The sequence below is a fragment of the Aphis gossypii genome, chromosome 2 (genome assembly GCF_020184175.1).
Source record: "Aphis gossypii isolate Hap1 chromosome 2, ASM2018417v2, whole genome shotgun sequence".
In the NCBI taxonomy this organism is placed as follows: domain Eukaryota; kingdom Metazoa; phylum Arthropoda; class Insecta; order Hemiptera; family Aphididae; genus Aphis; species Aphis gossypii.
In genome coordinates this window covers 85,118,641-85,135,501 of record NC_065531.1, presented here as the reverse complement: position 1 = coordinate 85,135,501, position 16,861 = coordinate 85,118,641, and the positions used below count along the sequence as shown (strand labels likewise).

At 24.9% G+C, this 16,861-nt stretch overlaps 2 long non-coding RNA genes across 4 annotated transcripts in view; both read right to left on the bottom strand.

Annotated features, from left to right (window-relative positions):
* LOC114122423 (uncharacterized) overlaps positions 1-16,861 on the bottom strand; it is a 41,839-nt gene that overhangs the window by 17,941 nt on the left and 7,037 nt on the right. The window lies entirely within an intron of this gene.
* Positions 11,004-16,339, bottom strand: LOC126549997 (uncharacterized). Of its 2 annotated transcripts, XR_007604023.1 has the most exons (5): positions 14,549-16,339; positions 14,136-14,252; positions 13,985-14,058; positions 11,538-11,792; positions 11,004-11,214 (listed from the first exon to the last, which is right to left on the bottom strand). It is a non-coding gene; the product is annotated as an uncharacterized LOC126549997 (long non-coding RNA). The 2 variants fall into 2 exon arrangements; XR_007604022.1 differs by having other exon boundaries at positions 13,985-14,252.

Here is a 16,861-nt window from a genome sequence, read left to right as displayed (position 1 = left end):
GATACTGTAACATATAAAATATGTTACTAAACGTACTTCCAATGACAAGTACTTAATTATTTCTTATTTTTAATATTTTATAAGTTTCTATATTTTTATGAATACATATTCTCAAGAATTTCTTATAAAAATTGAAGATAAGAATGGTTTTAATAAGAACCGACAATGAATGGCCCTTAGTCTTTATTGGAACGAATATTTGAATTTATATTAACACAACTATTCTTTCATCTTTGCAGTACAGATCCTACTGTCTATGGACACACCATAAATTGTATCGATTTAATATAAATTATACAATTTGTCGTACCGCGTCTGTCCCAATTTCCCATTTATAAATTATGTACATATTTTATTTAGATTTAAAAATTATAAAAGCTAAACCCTAAAATATAATTGCAATACAAAAAGAAATGTTTGCAATTTTAGTCAATTAATTTGATTTTTAAACATTAAATATTATATAATAATATCAATAAAATATTATTGGCTTCAATTTTTAATATAAAGGTTAGGTGAATAATTCAAAAATATTGAAAATAAATGATTCATTAATTTTTCATTTACAATCGTTACTTTATTTTTTTATTTATTTATTTTTTGGTCTACCGCATATAATAGTTCAATCCAACCACACTATATAAAGTACATCAAAATTCGATTAACACGCGCATTTTGTCCGATAAAAGTTAGACCCTATCCACCCGATCCACAATAACAACAAAGAATGGTTTTCTACACAAAAGAAAGGATCCTTAGCTCTTGCGAAGAATTAAGGGCAAATAGATAAACTTTTCATTGCTTCAAATAGTCTATATTTATCCTAACTGAAACCTCTTAATCTCGCCAGTTTATTTTTCATCAGAGAACTCGACACTCAAACACCTTATAAACTATCTGCAAGAATGAAAGGAGACTTGTTTTTAAAACAGAAATCGATTGAGAAACGATAATGGCTCGGATTTAAACGATTCACACAATGTACCTATAATAAGGTATTACACCGTTGTCCGTTGACGAATAATAAGCATTTTTAACTACCGGCAACAACATACATTTAAAGGGATATTAAAAAGATGCTATCTAATATAATTCAATAGAAATCATATTATACAAAGTAATACGAATAAAGCTTAAGAAACTAAGATGATCCAAAATATTTTACTAAAATATTTCCTACATAAAAAGAAGAGTTCTAACTTCATTAAAACTCTAGAAAAAACATAAATATTTATTAAAAGTCATGATTATAATATTATACAATTAGCATTAAGTATTTATACTTAAATGTATTTTATTTAATACAAATATTTAAGTTAGACAATATAATGATTTGATTTTTATATATGAAAACATATTCGTGATAAATAATAAATAACTAATAATATACAGCTTATATTATATAAAAAATATGGGTAGATTTATAGATTTTTTTTACTTATTTAAAAGTATTTTATCACGTGCGTAAAAAATATACGTGTTAATAATATATAGTTGTATATTGAGTACATCATAACAGTAATACCTTTATAAGTCGATCGTGGAAATCGAGATAACAATAAAAATTAGCTCATAATTATAAATAGTAATCATTTAACAAAATGATATTAAGTGAATAATATATCTATAAATAACTGGTATTACCCGTAATAAAATATAGAGGGTGAAAAATTCAGTTTAAACAGCGTTAAAGAGGTGGAAGGAGTATATAACAATCCTGTTAATATTCAATGAAGTGAACATAACGGTTTTAGACATTTTAGTATATTTGACCAATTGTATATAATGTTCTTGGACTCAAAAGTCTTTATGTATGTCTTGTTTTCTCTGATGTTATGAACCAACTAGGGTAGGTATAGAAATATATTATAATCACCTATACGTTAGACATTTACCCAATATTGGATTGCATTATTTGGTATAAAATGTACATATTATTATATTATATTGTCAAATTTTAGTTTAGTATTTAGTACAACAACCACTTATAGTCACTAAGCTTCGTTACAAATCCGTCGATTTTTATATTAATTTGTACTTGAATAAAAGAACTATGTATTACACGTTATCGATTATTATATTATATATCGTTATAATAACATTAATTTTTTTAATTTTAATTTATTTTTAGATCCACAAATTCCATAAAGTTATTAAACAGCAGCTTACATGTTCAACAAAATATTCTAAATTCGACTTGTTATAATATAGCGACTCTGCAACATTATTGTAATTAAATGATGTATTCAAATTAATTCATCATTCTTTCATAATAATCTATAGAAATTATTTCAGATTGAATACAGAAACACTGTAGAAATATAGTTTTATTTTTATTTTCATTCAATTTTTCTCTCTCAACCACCGTGTATTATATTGAAATTTTCAATTTTCTGTTATTGTAGTATTATTTACTCGTAATAAAATTCCATTTTTTCTCAATTAAAAAAAATATAAGTAGGTCAATGTTATTAATAAAACGTATGTTACAGAAGTTTTTACGAAGAATTAAAGTATAATATTGTATAATATTATATAATAGGTACGCGTTTATTAACGAACATTATTATGTTACATGTCTATTTATTTATACAAATACATTATTTAAAAATATTTTACGAAATCCGTTAAAAATATTCCATTAAACATTCCACTGGTTTGGTGTTGAACTTTGTCGGTTTCAATTTAATTTTTAAACGCAGTATCGTTTGATATGATCACATATATATTTTTTTTTAGTTATTATACTTTTGATTGCCTAGGTTGACCTAACGTTGTCGTCACCCGACGGACTTGTCTATGATATCATTGATAACTTATTCATACAACACGGTGCGTAACGGTTAGTAGGTATATTATAGTGATATAATACATAATACACATTATACATATATATGGCCTAGTTTCTTTCCCGCTTTCTTAAGGTTTACTTCTTTCGTGTGCTTTAAGACTTTAAGTTGATGTCAAAAAACACGTCACCCCGATAGAAACCCATTATGAGTAATTAAACTTGTATTATTAATGAAGCAGCATATAGACTCAGTTTTGAATAAACACACGCACACAGGATCGGGGATCCTGCACCGTGAAAGGTATTATCGTGTACACGCCGCATTCTTAGTATAATATGTAAATATGACGGTATATACCGCGGTATAGTACCTACCTATAATATATTATATAATTTTATAATATTATGTGTTAGGACCAGCTCGTGACCGCGGTGCCATCAGTGTTGTAAGCTTTATATAGTTTATATAAAGCCAACGGAAATTAAATATCATCTGCGCGCTGTAATACACGAAGCGTTGTTCGGGCGTTTAGTCGGTACATTTTTTTGGATACACTTAATCATTATTATATAGGTTTGCGATAAAAACTATTTATTATCTTTAAGTTTCAAATGGCTGTAAGCTGTAAAGACACCTAATGGAGGTGGCAAAGTTTGTTGTATAAGTTTAAGTGGAACACGTATAGTGTCATGGTGTTCTCAGAAAAATCTTACCGAAAATGTAAACTAATTATTTAAATATAATAATTACACTATAATATTCAGAAGCGATTTTCAATGTTTTTAATTTACAACATTTCTTCCTTTCTACAGACTTGTTTTTATTTATTTTTCCGATAAAACATTTTGGAATTACTTTTTGAAGCAATTCTTCTTTTCTTATCCTCGGTTCGTTGAAAAGTTCATTTAAACTACCGGAAATTAGTATGTAGGTCGATACGTTTTTGCCTTCATTCTTAATGGATTTGTTATGAATTGTTTTTCAAACATCACCATGATTTATGATTAATTTTCGTTTAAAATCTTTAACAACTATTCGTTAATCTAATAAGCACATCATTTTTCAAAAACAATAATTATTATTATTTCAACAAATAATTTTTTATTTGAAAATTATTAATTTTTATAGCAATTGTATATAATATATATATATATTCTTTTGTTTATCAGAAATATATTTCGCAATCAGTAATTTAATTTTTACAACAAGCATAATTGATGTGGAGTGGATATGTGGTTGATTAGGTTTGAGTGAAGAATCATTCAATTTATGGAACTTAATTTGTGTAATTTATAGTTATTTCAGTGAACAAGTGTTGTATAACTAAGTGTCACTGATATGTTATATTATAAACAAATAATATTTACAATTTATAAAAGCAGAATGATATAATTTAATAATTTAATAGATATTATATCAAATTTTGTAATTTGAATCGATATAAGTATAAATTGAATGCAATTTCATAACTTTTTTGTTCCTTTTGAATGTATCTTGTTTAAAAAATTATTATTAAACAATTTTAAGTAATTGTGTAAAATCATTAGTAAATCAAAATTTTGAACCATACATTTTATCCATTAAACGTTTACAGTTTAAAGTTTAATAATAATTTATAATAATTGTATACATACAATTATATTGTAAGATCAGCCAATGTGTTTTATTATTTATGATTTCATTACTTCAATGGAATATAAACATTAAATAATTATAAATTAATTTAACTATGCAACTTCATAGAATTTAAATGATTGCATCACAAACGAATAATAATTAAGTGTTAGTTTGTAGTTAATAATATATAAGTTAATTTAAATGTATATACAACCGACCATTGTCGTTTAACTTTTATAAAATAATGTCAAATTGAAAACAATATAAACTTAATAATTAATATACTCTGAAAAAACTTAAAATATTTTCGTGGGAATGGGACGTCAATATGTCGTACATTTACGTAATTTGTTAAGTGCTGGCAACGATTATTGTTGGCAGTTGCTTGAGAAATTTAAAATTTTGTTATTTCACTAGAAGTATTATATTAAGTGATTTCTGTCTTCAGCATGCTTACAAATATTTATAAATCATACAACGTATTTATATATAAAAAAAAAAAAAAATACCAAAATTGACTATTGAATTTTGAAAAATATTATACACTGTACATACTTCACAATCCTTAAATATTTTACGTACATATTATTATGTGTATGACATATTGACGTGTCTGTATGTATGTGTGTGTGTGGTGGGTGGGTGGGTGGGTATGGGTTATTAAGGATGATATTTTGATCATGGATCATTGTGGTTGAACGGAAGAAGTATATGCTTGGAAGTAGGAGTGGTGGGAAGGGTTGACGAATGCGTCGAATAAATTAGACGCGTGGCAGAGGGTCGGGAAAAAAATGATCTTGGGAAAGTTCTATGACCAAATTACCTGAATGGGCCCCGGGGTTTAGTTTTCCTCTTATTATTCGGAAAGAGGGGAAAAAACTCGTCTGGTCCAAGACGATTGCCTCTCACGTTCGGCTTATCCGGGCGTCGAACACGTTTTGCGGGTCCAATCGAACGCCATTTCTCACACGGGGTGGTAGGATGACGGCCGACGGCGGAACGCTTTATTTATATACACACACACATATATAATATATATATACAATAATACAAGACCGCAAAAGACAAATCGAATCGTTTATACCAATGACACAAACCCCTTTGTTCTTATTACTGACAGTGATCGGTTGAGTATACAAAGTTATATGTATATATATAATACTATACCAATATTGAACACATATACACACACACACACACTCACACACATATACATATATGTATACATATCAATAATAAGTAATATGGCCTCCGAGGTAGGTTTAGGTACTACTATGGTGGTTTGGACTATTCGTGGACAATTTGTCATGTACTCATGTATAATCTTGATGTTTTCCATTACAAATCAACGCGTAGGCGAGTTTAATTAATACCTCTAATATACAATTATTATAAAAAAACTTGAAAAATGCTTATAATGTAAATCGTGTATTTTTAATTTTCTTATTATATATTTTATTCGTCGGAATACATTATTCCTATTATATTTAAAATTTTTTTTTTATACACTATCAACAATATTAATTTGAAAATACCTATACTTGTATAATGTATTTACGTTATAAATAAGATATATATAATGCATTAATGGGCGATAAATCGTATTAGGATTAAGAAGAGACAGTCTCGGGGCCCATTTCTTTCTACAGAATAATTTTTTTTCGGTTTACGCATTAAATAGAAATTTCAAAAAATAAATGTATTTTTACGACATGACAGAGTTTGTAAATTAGTTAAAATAAGAGTTATGAACAAGTTCAATGAAGTAAATGGAAATATGGTAGGTATTACCATATAATTATATTGAATATTATATAATTGACAATAAAAATAAAATTAACATACTCAATAATTATAAATTGATATTGGGTGTTTTTGATAAATTTACACAAGGTAACAATATTTTATTTTATCGTTTAACGCTTATAATATTAATTGTTACTTCTGAAATGATTATGTGTTTATAGTGATTACAAGTGTAATCAAATAATTTATAATTGTTAATTATAATTCATTATATTAAAATATTACATTAAAGTTGTTTTGTTAATCTTAATAAATTTATATTGTTATTATTATTTTAGAGGTATAATAATAATAAAAATAAATAAATAAATAAATAATATTCAACCGTAAAAATACTACTTAATTCAAAACATTTGTTTATGAAAATGGTGAAATGAGTTTGTTTGTTGAGAAGGGAACACTAAAGGTTTTCTAGTGTTCTAGGATACAGTGAAATTTTAATCCGGTGTTTTATAGTATAGTAAAGTTAATACTTAAAAATAATATCAAATATATTTTATAATAAAAGTTTCTTAACTATGTTGCTGATATTGCTTGGACTCTTATTAGTTAGGTATAATAAAAGGTGAAATTTGTAGTTAGTTTTTGTAAACTACATTTTATGGAATTTTATTTGAAGAACGTCGAACTATAATTTTAAATTAAATTACTAGTATAATTAAATTAATAATATTAGTTTTATCGAACGTTCAACAAATATAATTTAAACGAAGTCTAAAAGCTTAACGTACCTACGTTTTTAATGCATAGGTACTTATATTTTATTTTCAGCATTATACTCGTAGAATAAAATCTTCTTTTAATGATTTGTCTAGATTATATTGAACGGAGTGCTTAAATAATTTTTTTAAGCACAATTTAACTTTTAAAATATTTCTCTTTTAATGTATACGACTATTAAATATTGTTAAACAGTGTCAGCGGTGGTTGAATGATTTTATCATAGATGAAGGAGGATAAAAAATGCTACTTTTTAACATGTACTACTTTAATTATTAAAAATATAATTTAAGATTTTAATACATGGCTTTTATTATTGATTATCAGAATTGTATGTAATATATAACGAACAGTTTTATCCGTTTAATTAGTATAAATAAAATGTTTTATTATTAAATTCATATTATACATATATTGGCCATAGGTATTTATGATTATTATGCCGGAGATGATATCCTTTCAATATTCAGAATCGTTATTCGTATGCTATTTAATTTAAAATTCAAATTTAACATATTCATTACAAAGACCAGCTATAATACTACAAACTCAAATGTCAAGGTACACCTATTAACACCTAGTTATACAGCAAGACAAATTTCCACAATTATTTATGTTTATTATTATTCAGCCCTATTTAACCAAATAACCAATAATGAAAGATCATAGGTTTTTTGTTTTTACGGTATTTGTGATTGAAACTAAAAGACATTTTTAGTATAATGTTATAGATAACGAAAAATGTTGACAGATCATATACGAATACAGTAGGAAATATAATATAATATATTGTTTTAACTTTTACCTACTTACCTGTATCAAATATGATTTTTAATTAACATCATAAGAAACTGATAATTTTCATGTACAATAAATTATCAGAATAATAAACATAATTCCACTTATTTGTTTTTGTTCATATTATTTTACAATTGATGATTTGGGACGAATTGGCTCTAAGACGAAGGGTGGGAAATGATAGGGATTTACAGATCTCATCGTTTTCTTATATGCTGCACATGGACATACATTTTAATAGCGAAGGGGCTGTGATTGTCGGTCGCGATAAATCATATCCCTCACCAGCTCCTACTACAACATAAATTTGGTAGAATTTGATTAAAATCGTCTGTGGAACAAAGTGGAACCACCTACCCTAAAAGTGTTCTAGACGTGTACATAATACTGCTGACAAATGGATGGGTTAAGCGGACGCACAAAAGCTTGGGCTTTAAAAGAACAAGATCCTCCTCGTTTCTCTGCGTTCTACACTGGAAACGATCCAAACACACCTTTGGCTAGTCTTCTTGCAAGTTGTTGAAGGATAACTTTAATAGAAGATATCCCCTAAAGGTATCTACTTGTTTAGCGTTGAAGAACATACTAGATAACTGCATATTAAACATTTACTTCAATCATATTATTTAAACTTTTAAATTCAGAATGATGATTGTAGGGTATACTCATTTTACAATAACATGTGTTTTATTTTTTTGATTATGTTTGACGTTTGTGTATGCGTATATGTATACAGAGGGTAGTTTTTGATTGCAAATTAGATACAAGTATAGTTAGTATTTTTGAGAAGTCAAAATTAAAAATTTCTAATCATTTTTGAAATAATCATAAAAAAATAAAAAAAATAAATTAAAGAATTGTGGACATTTTTATGCAAAACTAGTTCTTTATGTAGCATAAAAAAATAATAATCGTAGGTTCATAGATCTTTAGAATTTTTACAATATGTTTAAATTAACATTCTACGCAAATATTATTGTATTTCATTCATAAAATGACATTTTCAAATGCATTGTTTCCGGAAAAAATTAATTCAACCTACCATATTACTATAATATTACCTAATAATAGTAAAATAAATTACTTAAATAATAATATAAATATATCATAAAATATATTTAGTAATACAAAGGCTAACAAACCGTCTTCGCTCAGAATCGTTTATCGTACGCAAAGACTATTACACTGACTTACTACTTAATGGCGAGGTTCACTCTACAGCTACTGTATAACACAGAGCGATTACCTACATTAATTTTAACCTCCTTTTTTAAACTATTATTATATAACAGATATTTATTTATATTTTTTATTGCGCACAATTGTACAAAATTACTTTTGAACGAGTCAAGGGAGGATAATATGAATTTTTTAAGTGCACACAAACTACTCTTTAAGTATTCAATATTAATATCTATTTGTATTAATTGTATTATTATGTATACCTATATTAACATTAGTATAAAGGTGTTCTGTTTTTATATAATTATAGGTACGATTAAATATCAAAAGTTGATAAATTATAATAGTTTCATCAACAAAAATGCGATGAAAAATAAAGATGATTTACAAACGATAGAATAACGATCATGACGTATTTACTACCTACCTATACATCTTGTACAACTATACGTTAAAAAAATTCGGCAAAAGTTAATACTTCTAGAATTAAAAATGTTCTATTTACTTATATACATATAATGTCATAATGAATTAGTCAATAATGTAATTGCTTGAAACATAATATATAATACATTTTACATAGATATTAACATAATCATTAAGAATAAGGATTTGTTGAGAAAAACAATTCAAATTTAGTATTATGCGTAGAAATTATGAAATGAAAGCCGTATAACATAACATTAAAATTATCAACGTGTCTAATATTTAAAACAAAACCTATCCCTCAATTCGACTTGACATATTTAAATATGTCTTAGCTTATAGCTTATTTAACTCGCAGGCTAAACAAACCAATAACCACAATAGAATAGTTTTAAGTAGGTTTTCAACTGATTATTACTTAGTAATACGAAGCAAATTAAACTGTAAAATATTGTACATAATTTATAAACATATTTTTGTTTTTATCATTTAAACACACATTCTTTTCTCCGTTGATTTTTATGTGGATATTTTATATACCTATTACACTACATTTTCGAAGTGTTTGTTTCAACTAATCTTTTCTTTATGATTTTATGTTTATTTTTATTGTTATTTAGTATTAGTTATTACTTATTACCTATTTTCGAGTGTAGATTATCACACTTACTTCCATTATAGGAAATCTCCATTTGAAGAAAATGACTGAATAATCCTAGAACGTTTAAACAAAAATTGTTGTTAACCAAAAATAGCTAACGTATGTAAATGAAACATTGATGGTTGGACAAGAATTTTATAGTAATCTAATTATTGAGGACCAATGTAAATGTATCCTATTTTTTCCACAACCGCAATATAATATATCTCTATTGTTATTATTATTTTTTGCTGTATAATAATTAATAATACAATTTTAAAATTAACATCTTTACCACATTCGTCGGACTGAAAGCGATATATTATACATGTAATTTAACTGTCGTTAAAAAATAATTTATAATATGTCTGGTATTTTATTGAATTATTTACACATAGTTTACTAATAAATCAAATACATCAATTATTCTTGGCTAAAACATTAAGTTACAATTATAATGTTATTATAATAAATAATAATGTTGAACGCAAATTTATTTTATCGCGGAACAAATTTTAGTTTATGTATAACCGAACGAGTCGGTATTTTCTTTATTATCATAAAAATAAAACACACAAATGTTGTGGCAGAAAATTGAAACTATATACATTACAGTCATTCACACTTGAAACGGATCCGAGTATCCAATTCAATGAAATTCAAACAACCGACTTCATTCAGAACTAAAAAATTATTGTAAACTGTTATACTATAACCCATTTAGGTACCTACATAAGTTAATAAACCTCCGTTTTTGGTTAAAACTTTAATTTCCTTTCCTTCGTTATCATTTCAAATCATTTACCAATTGTCTTCTATAGTTATTCGTTAAGTTATTATATTTTTAAAATTATTATAAATCTATTTGACTGAATGTAATGCTGTATAGGAATTACCTATTGGTTTTTTATATTGAAATAATAAGCTATAAGGGAACACGTCTAATGGACAACCAATACTTATCTAATCACTAAAATTAATTATTAATAACGAAATGTATACACATATTTTAATGAGACCTATCTTTACGTATATTGTTGTAGTTTTTTTATATTAATTTATGTCATCAAAGCATTTTTCGTATTAACTAAGAATTTATCAAATATAGTTTGCTTGTTTGGGTGAAGAAATCACCAACACTCCTTTCTAAGTATATTGATTGTTTAAAGTGGTCGCACCATTTACTCTTATTTTATATCGCTGTTTCAGAATTTTGCATAGGCATTTAAACACCTAAAAGAAATATACTTATTATAACACTATCTAAATATTGCTTTTCTTGTTCTTTGTTTTTATACATTATTTTAATAAACTATTTTTATTCTACAACACTCTTCATAATTTGAGACTTCAGTACAACAATTATTATTATTTGAAGTTGATAGGCCTAATAAATTAATTCAAAATTGTAAAAATTAAACCTAAATTTTTTTTTTCATTTTTACATTTTTTAATTCTACCTGAATGCTATTTTGATAACGATTTACTAGTGTAGAACTCATAATAAAAAAATAAATAACTATAAAAAAAAAAAATAAATTATAATAGGTACGTACTATTACTCGTAGTTCGTATAGTGTCCGTACTATTTAGGTTGATAATACCTATCACACATTGTGGAAATAAACTTCAATAAAATTATTATCTCGCTTAATATGTAATCGCTCACATTATTTATACTTGATAGATAAATTATAAATTAATATGTTTTGCTGTTTTAAATTTGCATCTTTATACTTTTAAAGAATGTTGCGTTTTCTTCTCTTTAATAGACAGTGGTGTTTGAAAAGTTTAGAACCGTTCAATATGTGCTGCGTGACAAATAAATTTATGTATGTATGTTTTTTTTCCATACATATTTTAATTAATTATTATGTATTCTGTACTTACAGTTTTGTTAGATTTTATTGAGTATTAGTGTGCAAGAGGAATGTTTTTCTTCAATAATATTGTTAATGAAATATTAAAGAATTATACTTACTACTAGTATTTAGTATAATAGTATAAAAACAATTTTTTTTTTTATTATTATTTCATTGCTGAGAATTGTCATTCGATTTTTACGATAAAATAAAGTGTGTAAATTATGTATCTACAGCTGTCTTAGTAAAGTTTATTAATTATCATTTATCGCACATATTTACATACTAAATTGTATGATATTGTACGTGAACTATAAACTCTGTGGACCAAATTAAACATTATAATATTATAAATGCATATGTGCTAAATACTAAATTTGATTTTTGGAATAAAATTGTTTGTTAAAATATGCAGATAATATGCAGCACCTACGTTTTCCCTTGGATCCTAACATAACTTTATTTGCTTAGACTCTGATAAATAATACCAAAATGTGGGTATTCCGTATTGTAAACAATGCTACGTTAATTCTCAACGTATCAAAAACTATTTTTTTCAACCCAGACCGGTATAGACTATAACTCTTTGGTTAGGTTATAATACCATAATATGACAAATAACATTAATTACTTTAATATTATTCTTCAATATTAAGTATATAAACTTCCCAAAAATATAAAATTCCCCCATTATATTACAAATGTGTATATTTAATAAAGATAATATTAATTGTAAGTACATTTACTCAACATAGTTACACATTTTAAACGTAATGCTAAACTGAATTTAATTATTTAAATTAAAAAAAAAAAATTTGATATAATAACTAATAAGAAATAATGTACAATGTATCTGTAATTTTATCTTGTGATAAAAAAAAATTAATAATACATTTTTATCATACATTATTTTAAAATTGTATTTTTTAATTGGTAATTATAGTTACGAGTACCTACTTGGCTAAAAAAATTTAATTAAGCCACCCACTCAAGCTTACAATAACTAAGTTTTTCAATCTAGTAACAGAAATCAATGTTAAAATAATTTATTTTTGGTTTTTTAAAGTGATTAGAAAAATGAAACAGGGTTTCATGATCTATAAATGATATTTTAAATTTGTTATTCAAAACTCAAGTATTTGTACTTCATAGTTGTAGGTTGGTTATTAAAGGAAAATATACAATATTATAAATGAAATGGTAAATTAATTTAATTAAGTATTAAATATGGTATTAAAAGGTGAAACTTATTTAATTAAACTTCAAATGCATTTACAAAGAAAAATTAACAGAATGAGTATTGCTTTTCAAGTTTACTGTGAGATTTTATATTATATAAGTATAATAATTATTGCAAAAATAACAAAACTGTGAACGAAGCATATTAATACAACAAAATTTAATTTAAATATATGATAATGACAATTATTTTCGATGGATGATTTTTTTAGGTTCATTCTATATTTATTTTTTTAACACAAAGAACAAAATAAATAAATTATTTTTACTTAACATAAAATAATAGGCAATAGCCAATAAATATACATTATATATAATAAAATACGAAATTATTTTTAACTTTTACTTAATTATTCTCTAAGAAATGGGTGACAATGTAACATACTATTATCATATTATCACTTACCCACCCGTATTCCACACAATAATTTTACAAGTCAAGTTAGTTATTATTTTTAAATCCGTCCTATCTACCTACACGGAATATTTTATAAGTATGAAACACGTTTATTCATTACTTCAGTGTATTAATAAACAATAGAATTAACTATATTATTTTTAGTTATTACAATATACAATAGTTAATCAAATTTAACGTACAATAAGTTAATTTTACAAAATATACAATCTTAAAAATGTTATGACTGGTTTATTTTATTGGAAAAATGCAATCCTTAAATCTATTAATATTTACAGTACTTCTACTTAGTTTTTAAACTATAAAATGATTAACACCGATAGATCATAATATTACAAGTCTTCATGTTAATTTCTTATCTTAATTTCCGACAACTATTATTAAAATTATAATTTAAAATGTATTAACATTTTTATCTCAATGATTGTCCAATAGTTCAAATTATTTTATTATTAATATTAAAATATTATAGAAATATACTCACATGTTACCATCTAGGTGAAATATTTCATTTAAAACCATTTATTTATTCAATTTATTGAGTGATGTATCCAATATCTCTATTAGTATAATATTATAATCTAAAATCAATTGTTATAACTAAATAACAATAAATTATATCCTGTAATAGGTACAGTTTGTATGTGTTATGTACTGTAACATAGTAGTATATTACGCATAAATACATCAAAGCCGAGAGACCAAACAGTAAACGTCAAACACCGAAGAAAATACAGCTCAGCACAAAATAACTAAAACATAAAATAACAAATGTTCAAAACAGATACAATCGCTTATTATACAATAAATAGTTATAATGCTATTCTATGTAGTTAAAAATGTTAACGATAAAATATTTATTAATTAGTACGTGTATTTCGAGAAGAGTTAATTAAATAAAGTACTGTACAAGAAAAAGTGTTGTACTATACCTTGAAAACTGAATCGCGACGAGTTCAAATTAAAAAGAAATGTACCTACTCTTATAGATATATTGTATATTTGTACATAGTATAATTATTTTTTTCGATTGATTTTAATTATATACTTGAAACGATAACGTATTGATATTTTGAATACATTTTTCATCTACATGGGCGAAAAAAGTGTAGGTGCTCGTCCTCGCCATTCAATTATATAGGAAGAGATATATGGATACTGCTTATATGCTTTTGCTTTACTTATAATAAAATTAATTGGCGTACGATCACAATTAATTAAGTCATCTTTTAATTTGATTTATACTTTTAATTTGTTATATAAATAGTCTAAAAGCCATTGTTATGGAAATAAGAATTTGTTTTTTTTTTCAAATTCTTATGGTATAAGAGTGTCGGAACTATAGTAATAAATATCGGTGTACGAAGGCGTGGGTAGGTACGTAGTCATGCAGCGTCGTCCTATATTAATACAAATTATAATAGAAATAAATTAAAATAAAAAGTAAAATATCTGACATAAATTATTTGATATATTTTTTCAAAACTCTGTTATATTAAATTCTTCTGTGTTATGAAAACGTTTTATATATTTTTTTATTTCCATAGAATAATATATACGTACACAACAAATACCTACTGAATAACTGAATTATTATATTATGAATCGTAATAATATGCATAATGCACATATTATAATAATAGGCATATTTTATAAACAAAAGATTCAAACAAATCGTACAATTAGTATAAAATACATTTAAATTGTATAGTCGGGGAATTTAAATTTCCGATTAAAAGTTAGGCTTTGGGTTATGTAAACTATTTAATGTGTTTAACCATAGATTCGATATTAAACTAGATAGTGTTATTTTATCATTGGTTAAACTTAAAAGTTTTAGTGACAAACTATGTATGAAAAACTACGGATTTCGCGTCATTTTCCCTCGAATTCAAAATTCATTGTTTTGTATTGAAGTAGTAGGATATGACACGCGGCGCTATAACATCACCGATGGAAGATAAACTGGCAAGCTGGACGATTTTACATTGTTTTAAAATTAGGAGCGGCAATACAGAGGACAGAAAATGATGTGTATAGCCTCGGGCTAAATCTATAATAAGTGAAAATGTTGAAAACGTTCAACTATAAAATACATTGAATATTTTCGAAATTTTGACGATATTTACAAAATTTAAACTTCGAACATATATCATTATAAAATTAGTTTGTACATATTATAAATCTTCTTTTCGCTCAAAATATAAAAGTATTATTACTAATAGTCGACATCAGCAATAAAGGAAAGTACTTAAATAGGTACTTAATATGCAGTTATTCTACTACACTTTACAAAAAAAAAAGAAAACAAACAAGAGTACGCTTTTAAATGAATGTGTAATGCACCTACACTAAACTAAAATAAGTTTGAGACTATACATTGTGATATATAGGTAACTATAAACTACGAAAAAAAATTACTTATTTTATACGTCATATAAATACTATTAAAATGCTTTTTACTTAATATACCCCGTCGTCAATAATTATAGCATACATCGAGTGGTATTTAAGATGTACCATCTTGTGGCATGTGGCATGTAAAACAGTATAAAGTTTAGTCAGTTTAAAATATTAATCGATATAGGTACCATTATCTAATATCTATATAAAAGCCATTACAAAACAGATGAATTATTTGTGTTAATATATTTTTTAAATTGTGTTCTCTACTTGTACTTTATTGATGATGTTTGTGTCCTATTATTACATTCCACTGTAGATATTTCGTTCCATTATAAATACTATTGTCTTAATTATAAGCTATCAATAAATAATTTAATCCTACACTTTTATATTATAACGAATTCTTACATTCTATTGTTATTTTTCTTAACCAAATGAAAAAATATATATAAATAATTTAAACACCAATATCAATAATTAATTTTCTGTCCCATTTACAATAGTTACAAAATAATTTATAAATAAATAAATAATAAAAATAATATTATGTAATTTAATTTTGTATCTAATGATTTATGACGTATAATATAATAATTATTAATTACATATTATTATGTTCAACTTTAAACTACGATTCTATAATATGTCTATGTTTCTACTCTAATTTATTAATTTTAATTTATGTCTTCGATGTTAACATTTACCTAGTTATTAATTTAATAAATATTAATATTATTAATAATGAATACCAGAATATAATGCCTGCTTAAATAAAACTACAGTAGGTACTCCGCTACGTGGATATTTACGATCTAAAATGATTAATAACTATTTACTAATGAGCAATAATATCATATTATTATAGCAATCATATTGATTAGTTCAAAATAAAAATAGATGAAATATAACAATCTTATTTTAATTTTTTAATTATTGTTTATTTTAAAATATATTA